This window comes from Pinus tabuliformis, chromosome 8 (genome assembly GCF_031772625.1).
Source record: "Pinus tabuliformis cultivar Carrire ecotype Pingquan chromosome 8, CPIR1, whole genome shotgun sequence".
Classification (NCBI taxonomy): domain Eukaryota; kingdom Viridiplantae; phylum Streptophyta; class Pinopsida; order Pinales; family Pinaceae; genus Pinus; species Pinus tabuliformis.
In genome coordinates, this window is record NC_142294.1 from 875,121,485 (window position 1) to 875,134,736 (window position 13,252).

General features: G+C 39.6%; 2 pseudogenes; one reads left to right on the forward strand and one right to left on the reverse strand.

Annotated features, from left to right (window-relative positions):
- Window positions 1-8,098: 8,098 nt before the first annotated feature.
- Window positions 8,099-9,349, reverse strand: LOC149238347 (uncharacterized; annotated as a pseudogene).
- Window positions 9,350-11,933: 2,584 nt separating this feature from the next.
- LOC149238348 (SEC12-like protein 1 pseudogene) lies at window positions 11,934-13,252 on the forward strand (annotated as a pseudogene).

The window sequence follows — 13,252 nt, forward strand, 5'->3', positions numbered from 1 at the left end:
CAAAGGTGCTAAGGCCACCTTCAAAGAAATCAAGGCAGCAAATGAACTATTGAGGGCTGAGGTTTACAAACAATTTATAGATGCCACTCCAGCCCAACAAGAAAGATTGATGTCGGTCTACGACTTCAAAGAGGAGAAGATGATATTCAGCCATTTCAAACCTAAGGGGCCCAACCCAATGTCCACTGCTGATTTCATCAAAACAAGGGTGGAGGTCTTGGCCAAAGACATACATCCTATGGACCAAATTGAGCTCCATAAGCAGACTGGAGAAATGGTCTATGCCACCTTGGTAGATAAGGCCACGCTAGCTCATGAGCTGAAAGAATCCTTGAAGCACACAAATACTCAACTGGATTTTGAGAGATTGTCTTCCAGGGCCAAGGATAACAGGATAAAATCTCTTGAAGAGATTATTGTTGATCTAGGGCATAACCCTAGTGACCCAACCGGGGTAAAAGCCCTCCTGAAGAAAAAAGAGGATGATCTCAATGCCATGAAGAGGAGATTGAAGCTGTCACCTACAGAACATCCTCAGACAGCTGAACTGCAAAAAGAAAAACAAGTTGATCAACAACTTGATCTACTATTGCAGCAGGATCAAAGGATCTAAGAGCTAGAGGATGAGCTGGAGAAGTCATTACAGGACAAACAGGGAGAATCCACACTACCAACTCCCCAACAGATTCTACAGCAGCAACAGGCTCTGGGGCAGCAGTGGCCCCTACAACAGCAAATACAGTTGACCAGCCCAGCATAGAAGAACTAACTAAGGCTGTTAAGCAAATGGAGCTACAAGCAGATGAGATAAGGAAGGCAAAAGAAAAACTGGCAGAGATAGATGCCAAGTATGACCAGTCTAAAATGACAGTGGCAGAACAGGGCAGACAGATCAAGACCCAAAAGGACAGAATCAAAGCCCTGGAGAAAGAGCTTGATCTCAAAAACACCATGGCTGAGATCAAGAGGATCTTATGGAATAAAATCACCCAAAGCATGATTAAACAGTGGAAATCACTCAAAACAATCCATGAACATATGGATTTAATTGTGCAAGCTCAGATAGATATCCAGAGGGCTAAGACAGCACTAGGAAATAGACCTGAACAAGCTAGCCAACTGATAGACTTTCTGAACAGGCAAGACAAAGATGAGCTGGCAGCAGTTGGAATCACCAACAGAACGGAGGCCATCCTTATGACCAAAAAGGTGCTAACACTCAGAGGATATGTGCAGACAGCAGAAAGGAGGAGCTATGAGATACAGACTGAAGTTGAAGACTTCAAGCTCAGAATGGGGATGCTACAGGCAAGAGGAATGCCTAGCCTATTGAGCGGTACAGGGAAATTGATCAACAGAGATCAATTTACAAATAGGATGGCCGCGTACATAGAAAATCAAATCATTGCATCCAGCAGTGCTTCTGAAGAAACTGTTCCTCCTACAGGACAGAGTTTGTACACTCAGCTTGAAGGGTCATTTTTTATTGAAAATGAAGTTAATCATCTATTTGAAACTCCTCCCAGTTTTTTCAAATACACAGAGCTTGATGAGACATTGATTAAAATGCGAAGGCATCAAATGCCCAAGGAGGACTGGTGGCAAGCCATGCTCCAGATTCTGCCACGGTAGTTTCAAAACTCCAGGTCAAAAGCCAGCTCAGGTCACCGCAAGACAAGTATAAAGTGGTCGGTGACTGGAAAATATCTAAAAAGTGATTCATCACTAACAGTGACAGCTAGCCACATTTTGAAACACACGCCTTCAGCCGACTACAACTGCTACAAATTCAACAGCATCTGACAGATTTTGACAGCTAAAGGACTAAGAGCTATTACTGCATTTACTTCTTCATTTACTTCTTTGGCTACTGCTCACTAGCAGTTGGCAGCATATTTATGAGGCATTTACTCTTCTTTCAGATATTTTTCCAAATGTAAATCTGTATATATACCCCCCTTAGTAACGCATAAGGGGTTGCTGGAATTTTCTCTTGGATAACTTCCATCTGCTGTAATATTTTCAGAGAATTAATACAAAGGAGGAATGGAACTTCCAGAAGTTTGGTGTATTTGATGTCTGGTGGTGAAGGATGCATGTTACAGGATTCCATGGGTGTTGCATAAAACTATAAGTATTTTCAAATCTTCTGTTATGTGTTTTTTTTGAGTCTTTTGTTCTCTTTGGTTGTTTAAATGTCTTACACTTGATAGTAAGGTGAAAGAATAGTTTCAGGATTTAATCAAGCATTACCCTGAACTCAAACCTGAACTGTCATCTATGTTTTCTTCAGAAACAGTAATAGAAATTGCAATTCTTAACTGCTGCACTTCAATCTGTCTCTTTGCTGTAACAGACTATTCCCAGGGATTCAAATTATTGCCCCTGTGACCTCTGTTTTCTCCTCCAAAGTCTGTCTCTGGGAAATATGTAAACAATAAGTGGAAATTCTTAAATGCTTTCACTTTGTACTGCCTGTTTCCTGTCACTTAGCCAAAATATGTTTTAACAAAGCACTCAAAAGGCCCTGTAAGTTCCATCTTTCATCTCACAGATTCAAATACATTAAGCCACAGACTCCATTGCCCAATGATATTCAACATATCTAAAAACTACATCACTGAAGTCTAAGGGAATTTCATCAACCGAAACACAAACATAACCTGTACTCAATACCTAGCCTAAAACACCATCACTGTAGATATAAATCATAAAGAGAGAGCCCTCTCTGATCACTGTTTGGCTAGAAACAGTGATTAAAAGATTGGTTAGTGGTTACCCCGGCCGTATTCCCTTGGGAGTCATAGGGAACAACCTGGGTGTTAACACGATCTTCAATGACACATCTTTTCCATTGCCCTGAAACATAGGAAACTACCCCTGTTTGTCGGTCCTTGGTTTGCCTCAAAATGTTCGAATCCAAAGAAGCATGCCTTTATCCTTTAATTACCCAAAATAGAGCAGACTGCCACGTCCTTGATGTGTTGTCCACCATTTTCATGTACCTGTGTGATGACAAAACCTTTCAAAAAGATTTGTCGCTTTGTCAATCATAATTGATCAACTGAATTGTAACATGCAGCTACAGCAGTTTCGTAGCGCGCTATGAAACTGTTGTGTAATTTCAAAAACACAGTCTTCCTTTCATAGCTAAATGATCGCCATTGTTCATGGCTTAAGCACCTTACTCCCTTGATCATTTTGACAAGATTTGCTTGCAACTTTTCAAGAAACAGATATTTCTCCTGAGGAAAAGATGCAATGACACCGATAACACCATTCACTGTTCCAAATATAACTGTATGAATCTGGTTAATACCTCTTCTCCTCCTGCATCAGAACTTCCACTACCAACCCAGTTAAACTCAAAATCCCTTTCACTATTGCCCTTCACTTCAGTGTTCATCCCCAAACAGGGATCAACTTCAGGGTCAGCACTTGAAGGTGTATTTGAACCACTTGATGACCTTTCTTTTATAACCTTTCTACTGTTTGTAGTTTCTCCATTGGGCAAGTTGATACAAAGTGCATTGTCATCCTGTTCTTCCACTTGACAATTTGGTTTCTCTATCTGCATTTCTATGTCACAGGATTCTTCATTACAGCTAGTTATGTTTGGATCTGAACTTGATGGTAAAACTTCTGGCAAACCATCAGCATGTCCAGACTTGGGACACGACAAACCTGGTATGCCAGGAAATGGTGGAAAAACATTTAGCTGTGAAGTTTGAACATCTGCCTTCATCTTCCCAGTTGTGTCAGACAATGATCTGTTACCATTCAGTGTATTGATTGCCACACATTCTTCTGCCCCTCCTTCAACATTTTGCACTGGAATATGTCTCGAATAAATGGATATAGGAACAGAGGCTTGATGCTCTCTAGAAAGGGAATTCATGTTGTTATCCAGTTCAGATAGCGGCTCATCCGAGTCCTACTGTGATGTATGGATTTCCCTGCAGGGCAGATTTGCATTTGATTCACCACTGCCTTCGAGCATACTGGTCCCTGAGTCTGATGGTGGAATATTGGATGTCACCCCCGAGGCATTCTCAGATTTAACTACTTTCATTTTAGCCTTCACACCAACATTATGCAACGATCCTTTCATCTTTTCCAACTTTGAATTCTCAGGAATTTGACCATCTAATGAGTGTCTCTCCTTCTTATGAGACGTAAACTCTTGGAAAGCTCCTTTAACATTAACATCTAAGCCTAACTCATTAGTTGGAACTAAAACCGTCTGGCCAAATAGCTTGAGACTTGATGGTGAAATGCTTGTACTGGATGATTCCATATTTGTTTTCTACAAGTTGATGTTATCATGTGTTTGAAGTGGTCCCAGTCTTGCATTGTATGGAGAAAATGCTGCGTTCTTCCGAGTTTCACCACCTAGATTGGAACCTGCACTCAATCTGTCAGGTGCAGATGAAACTGCTGATAGTGACCTGTTCTCCTCTTCATTTGTTTATGGACCAATTTGACTAGCAGTGCCTGCCTTCCAAGGATATGGATGGCTTGGCTTTCGTTTAGGTCGTGTATAAAAATCGCGGATCTCAAGTGTGTCTTTCAGCTGGGTGAAAAATCTCAGAAAACAGAATATCCAGTACAATGAGAATATCCCTGAAAACTGAGCTCAAGATTGTTTACAAGGAATAGTTTCAGACTGCTCCAAATTCGAAGAATAGAAGCAAAACTCACAAGAACATTTCCCCGATTGCTCTGATACTATTTTGAAAAGCCTGATTGAACGACCAAAACCGCAGAGTAAAATTCGACTGCAAACATGTACCCGTACCAAGACACCTAACAACCTAATGATGAGGTTAAGCGGTCGGATATGATAGACGAAGTGTATAGGCTGACAACTGTTGATGAATTTTGATGGATATGACAGCTGTGAAAGAATGGCTATGGATTTGAACAAATCCAAATTTCGTAGCGCAGCCAGTGCAAAATATGAATTATGCGCTACAAAATTGCCTAAAACATGTTGCGCTGCGAAACTGCTAAAAGGATTTATGTGCTGCAAAACCACTTTAAAATGATTACAGGCGCTACGAAATCACCTAGACAATTTCGGCTTTGAAATGAGTTTGGACATATGATATCCATGTGAGATGTGAGACCAATGATAGACTAAAGTAGAGAATTGACCCCTTTATACATACCAACAATACTCTTAACAAGACTCCTATTCAAACTATTTAGACTCTAAAACCAGATGAAAAGACTAGACCCAAAATTGACACCAACCCTTTGGCAAACAATCGAACTGATGTGAACAATTTAGAAATTTTTCTTGAGTGATAACAGTGGCTCCACTTGGGATAGTGTGCTCCTGTAGTACACTAAGAACTCGTAGGTCCAGTGCTTTGTCCATTTTATGAAAAACATAGATTTGCTTGTCGAGCATTCCTTTCCAACTTCTTGAATCTTCACCTCAGGCTTAAACTTGATGATCATTGTGAGAGAAAGAAATCTACCTCTACTGAAAAAAATGCTCAGTCAACCTTGAGCTTATTTGCATTTTCTTACCTACCTACCCTATCAGCTGCAAGCTCCACTTGTAGCTCAAGCGACATGATATTTCCAATAAAGCCAATCAATTGTCCTTTCTGATATTGGAGGCTCTTGACTGCATTCAACCACAAAATAACCATGGTAGTGAGATGACCAAATCAACTTATAATGTATATGATCTTCATAATGCAAATGAAATTAAAATGCTGATGTGCAAAACTTTGCCATGTATTCATTTATAGGGTCAAAGAAAACATGGTTATTTTGATAATCATCATAACATTCTATCTCTTTAGACAACTGATCCTTAGCCACAAAAAATTCCTTTGATGTGCTATCCAACTACCTTTCTGCATGATTCCCATAGACAATGTAATTTTCCTCACTATTGTGATCATTCTTTGATGTAAGCTGTTGCAAGGAATCACAAAAATGAACAACATTTTCTTCTGCCTGAGGATTATAAAAAATTTCTTCCAGTATTTCTTCTTGGTGTTTGCAATCAATTTCATATTCTTTATGATCAAAAGATTGACAAATCTGCTGCATCTTTTCATTCATATCAAAGGATGAAACATGGTTTTCACAAATAAACCCCTGCTGATCTTCATGCTGCGTTTCATGAGATGTTATACTTTCTTCTTGGTGTTGAAATGCATTGTTATGAAGAGCCTCTAAAATTTCTTCATCCATAAATTCATCATCATCATAACAATCCTCCAAATATTGAATAAAACTCGTAGAATGTTTACAACAATCTTTGACCAGCAATAAGGAGGGATGACACTCTTTATACATGTCATAGAACACATCATGGAAATCAGCAAGAGAATATAATGAACCATTTTCCAAACTTTTATACCAAGACCATGCTTTTCCTTCTAAAGTGGTCATAAACATCCTCATGAGACAATCTTCAGGGAAATGAACCTTAAGATTGCGTACATGCATATGAAACCTAACCAAATGAAGAGCAGCATTGTCTTTCTTTTCATCTTTGAATATTGGAAGATCCTCTAACCAATCAACCTTTGGCATAGGATTTGGAAAACCAGGGATATGAGACCGATTCATAGGAGCATACCTGGCATTCATTCTTGCAGTGGAATTCATCTTGAAACTTCATCAAGATACTGATCTTCTAGCAGTGGAGTCACCTTCCAATTTCTTATTCGATGTGTGGAGTCGCCCAGGTAGTTTTGCAGCCTCAAATAGATGTCTAAGCTCCTGCTACCTTCAGAAGTTCAACCTCTTAATTTCGGGAATGAATAGACTTCAGGCTCCCGGCAGACGCACCAAAATGTTATCTCAAAATCAGACCCTGATAGGTTGCTGGTCAGGTTGACTCTAAGTAACTATTTCAACCTACTTTAGGCTGAGGCTTAGCCTCCTCAACCTGAGAGGGCTCTCTCTTGATGGATTAATGATTTTGATTAAAGATAAGATGGCTAACTCTTATAGAACAACTGTGAAAAATATGAATGGTGGAAACACATTAAACAAAACTATCCATTGGGCTTATGGAGTCAACAACACCTCAATATAACAATGAACTCAACCCTACATGGAAGTCAGGGCATTCAACATTTAAACATTCAGAACATAAACTCATATGGGACCACACAGTTTATAAATGTATACAGGAAGTCAGAGCACATTCAGTGAATTCTGAGTGATTATACATCCATACCACTGTAAGAATTAAGAAAAGGACAACATCACATATTCTGAACATAAAAAATCCTTCATGAATCCTGAGAAGTAAAGTCAAGCATGTATTACTGAAAATGAGTCTTACATAGGCCAAATACAAGCTTTTCCATAAAATTTTCCAACCCTGATTACATTGTTGTTTCAGCTATATATAGAGCTCTTATTCTAACTGATCGAGATTCCTCCTCCAGCATGAGGGGAATTCGAAAACTACTTCTATTACTGACAACTCTTAAACTCTAACTACTTAATAAATACAACAAAGTGTTGACTGGAGTTTTTAGAGATCTAAATCAAGTAGGATTCTAACACCGTGTTATGCTAATAATAGCCTTGATTACAATGGTTCTCGTTCTTTGACATCTGCTCCTCTTTAGTTTGGCTGTAATGGATGTTCAAGGCTCCATGTTCGATCTTCAATGACACATCTTTTCCATTGCCCTGAAACATAGGAAACTACCCCTGTTTGTCGGTCCTTGGTTTGCCTCAAAATGTTCGAATCCAAAGAAGCATGCCTTTATCCTTTAATTACCCAAAATAGAGCAGATTGCCACGTCCTTGATGTGCTGTCCACCATTTTCATGTACCTGTGTGATGACAAAACCTTTCAAAAAGATTTTCCGCTTTGTCAATCATAATTGATCAACTGAATTGTAACATGCAGCTACAGCAGTTTCGTAGCGTGCTACGAAACTGCTGTGTAATTTCAAAAACACAGTCTTCCTTTCATAGCTAAATGATCGCCACTGTTCATGGCTTAAGCACCTTACTCCCTTGATCATTTTGACAAGATTTGCTTGCAACTTTTCAAGAAACAGATATTTCTCCTGAGGAAAAGATGCAATGACACCGATAACACCATTCACTGTTCCAAATATAACTGTATGAATCTGGTTAATACCTCTTCTCCTCCTGCATCAGAACTTCCACTACCAACCCAGTTAAACTCAAAATCCCTTTCACTATTGCCCTTCACTTCAGTGTTCATCCCCAAACAGGGATCAACTTCAGGGTCAGCACTTGAAGGTGTATTTGAACCACTTGATGACCTTTCTTTTATAACCTTTCTACTGTTTGTAGTTTCTCCATTGGGCAAGTTGATACAAAGTGCATTGTCATCCTGTTCTTCCACTTGACAATTTGGTTTCTCTATCTGCATTTCTACGTCACAGGATTCTTCATTACAGCTAGTTATGTTTGGATCTGAACTTGATGGTAAAACTTCTGGCAAACCATCAGCATGTCCAGACTTGGGACACGACAAACCTGGTATGCCAAGAAATGGTGGAAAAACATTTAGCTGTGAAGTTTGAACATCTGCCTTCATCTTCCCAGTTGTGTCAGACAATGATCCATTACCATTCAGTGTATTGATTGCCACACATTCTTCTTCCCTTCCTTCAACATTTTGCATTGGAATATGTCTCGAATAAATGGATATAGGAACAGAGGCTTGATGCTCTCTAGAAAGGGAATTCATGTTGTTATCCAGTTCAGATAGCGGCTCATCCAAGTCCTGCTGTGATGTATGGATTTCCCTGCAGGGCAGATTTGCATTTGATTCACCACTTCCTTCGAGCATACTGGTCCCTGAGTCTGATGGTGGAATATTGGATGTCACCCCCGAGGTATTCTCAGATTTAACTACTTTCATTTTAGCCTTCACACCAACATTATGCAACGATCCTTTCATCTTTTCCAACTTTGAATTCTCAGGAATTTGACCATCTAATGAGTGTCTCTCCTTCTTATGAGACGTAAACTCTTGGAAAGCTCCTTTAACATTAACATCTAAGCCTGACTCATTAGTTGGAACTAAAACCGTCTGGCCAAATAGCTTGAGACTTGATGGTGAAATGCTTGTACTGGATGATTCCATATTTGTTTCCTGCAAGTTGATGTTATCATGTGTTTGAAGTGGTCCCAGTCTTGCATTGTATGGAGCAAATGCTGCGTTCTTCCGAGTTTCATCACCTAGATTGGAACCTGCACACAATCTGTCAGGTGCAGATGAAACTGCTGATAGTGACCTATTCTCCTCTTCATTTGTTTATGGACCAATTTGACTAGCAATGCCTACCTTCCGAGGATATGGATGGCTTGGCTTTCGTTTAGGTCATGTATAAAAATCGCGGATCTCAAATGTGTCTTTCAGCTGGGTCAAAAATCTCAGAAAATAGAATATCCAGTACAATGAGAATATCCCTGAAAACTGAGCTCAAGATTGTTTACAAGGAATAGTTTCAGACTGCTCCAAATTCAAAGAATAGAAGCAAAACTCACAAGAACATTTCCCCGATTGCTCTGATACTATTTTGAAAAGCCTGATTGAACGACCAAAACCACAGAGTAAAATTCGACTGCAAACATGTACCAGTACCAAGACACCTAACGACCTAATGATGAGGTTAAGCGGTCGGATATGATAGACGAAGTGTATAGGCTGACAACTGTTGATGAATTTTGATGGATATGACAGCTATGAAAGAATGGCTATGGATTTGAACAAATCCAAATTTCGTAGCGCAGCCAGTGAAAAATATGAATTATGCGCTACAAAATTGCCTAAAACATGTTGCGCTGCGAAACTGCTAAAAGGATTTATGTGCTGCAAAACCACTTTAAAATGATTACAGGTGCTACGAAATCACCTAGACAATTTCGGCTTTGAAATGAGTTTGGACATATGATATCCATGTGAGATGTGAGACCAATGATAGACTAAAACAGAGAATTGACCCCTTTATACATACCAACAATACTCTTAACAAGACTCCTATTCAAACTATTTAGACTCTAAAACCAGATGAAAAGACTAGACCCAAAATTGACACCAACCCTTTGGCAAACAATCGAACTGATGTGAACAATTTAGAAATTTTTCTTGAGTGATAACAGAACCAAACACTTAGGTATATGATTGCTGGGCAGTTGGACAATGCTATCTTTACCAATTATGTTTCTAAGATGGAATTGGGGGTTTTCTTCCAAGGCTTCATTCTCTTGGTCAATTTGCATTTCAAAAAATTCATCAATGACTTGCAGAAACCTATTCACTTCATCATCATCTTCAAATACTTTCCAATGCCGGACATTATCAGGCAAGGATGGTCTATATTTCATTTGAACTTCATAAACTAGTCTGGGAGGCATGGGAGGGATAAACATGCTAGTAGACACAGCAAGGGAATCAGAAAGCTGATTTTTGGCTCTAGGGATATATGAGATACAAAAATAATTAGAAGAATCTTTAAGTCTCCATACCTCATCTCTGTATGCTTTCAGCCTTGGGTGCTTTGCTTGGAATGTTTTATTCACTTGCTGAATGATAAGATCAGCATCTCCAAACACCTTTATGTTCCTGATTCTTCTGTCTTTAGCTGCATTGAGACCTAATATCAGAGCTTCATATTTTGCTATATTGTTCGTGACTTGAAAGGCTAGCTTAAAAGACAGATGTGTGCTTTCGTGTTCTAGAGATATCAGCACCACCCCTGCTCCTGTAGTCTCCCTAGAACATGCTCCATCAAAGAACATTTCCCAAATCTGACTTCCTTGCTCTCCCTCGACCTGATTTACTGGTTTCTTGATTTGCATTGGGGCCTTCTGGGATTCTTCAATTTGGAGAATACAAGCTCCAAAGTCCGTGTCCACAACATAGATAGGATGATTGGAAGGCTTTTTCTCATCACTGACAATGTAGGCTAGCTGTGCTTCTCTGTACAATCTCCTGCTTTCCCCTCCAAAAACTAGGACAGTGGCATAAGATAAATCATTTTGTAGTGTCCCACCTAGTCTCTTAATCCACCCTCTGGACAACAGCATGCCAAACTTGGGAGGGACATCTGCTACCACAATATCCACGATCATGCTCTTCATGGGCAACTGAGTGAGGGTAATGGCTAGGTCCTTGATTAATCCTAGGCATTTTACCTTTCTTGAATCAAATGAGAATAAGTCATGATATGGTCTAGTGATATCAAGGCCTAACTCTTACATGACAGCTTTAGGCATCAAATTGTGGTTGGCCCCTGTGTCTAGCAGGCAATTGTGGAGGATTTTGTCATGAATGGTCAAGGAGACATAAAATGATGGAGAATTACCATCAGCAGGTTTAGTCATTGGGCTTGTTAGAGTCGATGTTTACATCCCTCCGTCAGAGATCATTTCTCTTTTTGCCATAATCTGGTGAAAGGGCCTTGTCACTCATTACCCCTCATGCCTTATCAGGCTGGCTCAGGTCTATTCATCAAATCAATTTTAAGGTCATTTATAGTCCTGTTTGATGTCTAGGTTAGCAAAGAGTTATTTTAGTCATTAGGTCTAGGGTGTAATGCCAGCAAGCCAGAGGGAGGATCAGAATAAGTTTTCATCACAAAATTTCGTTGTTATATTGCTTGATCGTGACTTGTCTTCAAAACCTTGTTTTGAAGACAATCGTCATTCTATTCTTTGTAATACATGTCATGTACATTTTTCAAGTTTCCAGCTGTCAAAATCTCCAGGCACAGCCTTGGTCATCCTTTGCCATATTCAAAATCAATCATCCCTGCAAAATTTGACAAAAAGTTTCATCATTCAAGTTCAAAAGTCAGAGGAAACAGAGGAACAAAGTTTGTTTTAAAATGTGAAAAGAGCCGAAGCCAAAACTTTACAAAAATGGGTTTGTACGAATCAAAAATCAAGTTCTCAATTATATGAGGTAATTCCATTGTTTTTACAACCAATTTTCGCGCCAAAGACATCACAGAAAGTGGAGTATAAATGTGGAGGAACAAAACCGTGGTTTGAAACTGGGACTGTGCATTGTAGTTGTGTGTGTGACGCATTGGGAGCAGGCGCGGCGCATAGGCGCAATGCGACGCACATAAGAATTTTCCAAAGTGCATTTTTCATCTGGCACAGTGCATCCAGGAGAGGCGGCACACTGGGCTTGTGCACGGTGCACAGAGCCTCAAAGACAAAAATTCATCACAGCTTCAATAAAAATCAAAACAATTTCATTTCTTCTGCTCCAAGCAGGTTTTTCGAATTGGATGGAAATTCAAAACTGAACGTATCGGATATGGTTTTGTCTCCTATGCAAGAGATAGGACCTCAAAAGTGCCTTGCATTTAGTGCTGATGGATCTAAGCTTGCTACTGGAGGAGAGGATGGACACCTTCGCATCTTTGAATGGCCCATCTTGCAAGTTTTACTGGATCAACCAAAAACCCACAGTTCATTTAAAGACTTAGATTTCAGCCTGGACTCGGCTTTTCTTGCTTCAACATCAAATGATGGCCCTGCAAGAGTATGGGACATCATAAAGGCTGCACCATTAGCTACTTTAACACGTGATCAGGGTGAGAGTATTGACTTTTGTAGATTTTCTCGAGATGGAACCAAGCCATTCCTTTTCTGTACTGTAACAAAAGGCAATTAACTACAGTCTAATTTGGGTGGAAAATCAAGAATTGTAGTATGGGACATTACTACATGGAGAAAGTTAGGAGGGAAGAAGTTTCTGGACAATCTGATCACTACATTTGGCATCAATTGGAATGGAAAATTCCTTTCTATAGGAAGCACCAAGGGAGATATCTCTATAGTTGATATGCGAAAAATGCAAGTGCAGCATTCTATTAAAAGAGCTCACCCTGGTGCGGTTATCACATCAATAGAATTTGCCTCTAATGGAAGAGCTTTATTGTCAGTATCACCGGAATGGGCCGCAAGAGTTAATCCAATTCCTTGCGAAAGAGATTGAAAAGATTGGGAGATATATCTGTTACTGCTCACAATGGTCTTAATTTTTGTCATTTTGTTCTACATATTTGTTTTTTAGCATTCGGATTCATTTTGGAATTTTCCTCTAGGAAGGAAACAGCCTGCAAGACCTCCCATTGAAGCAATTCTTGGCGATCTGATGATCAAAATATCTCGTGAAAGACGATGGCACCCAAAACTCTCTATGGAATCAATTTTTGACCTCATATTTATGTTATGTATGTTTAAAGGGAGAAATTGCAGCTAG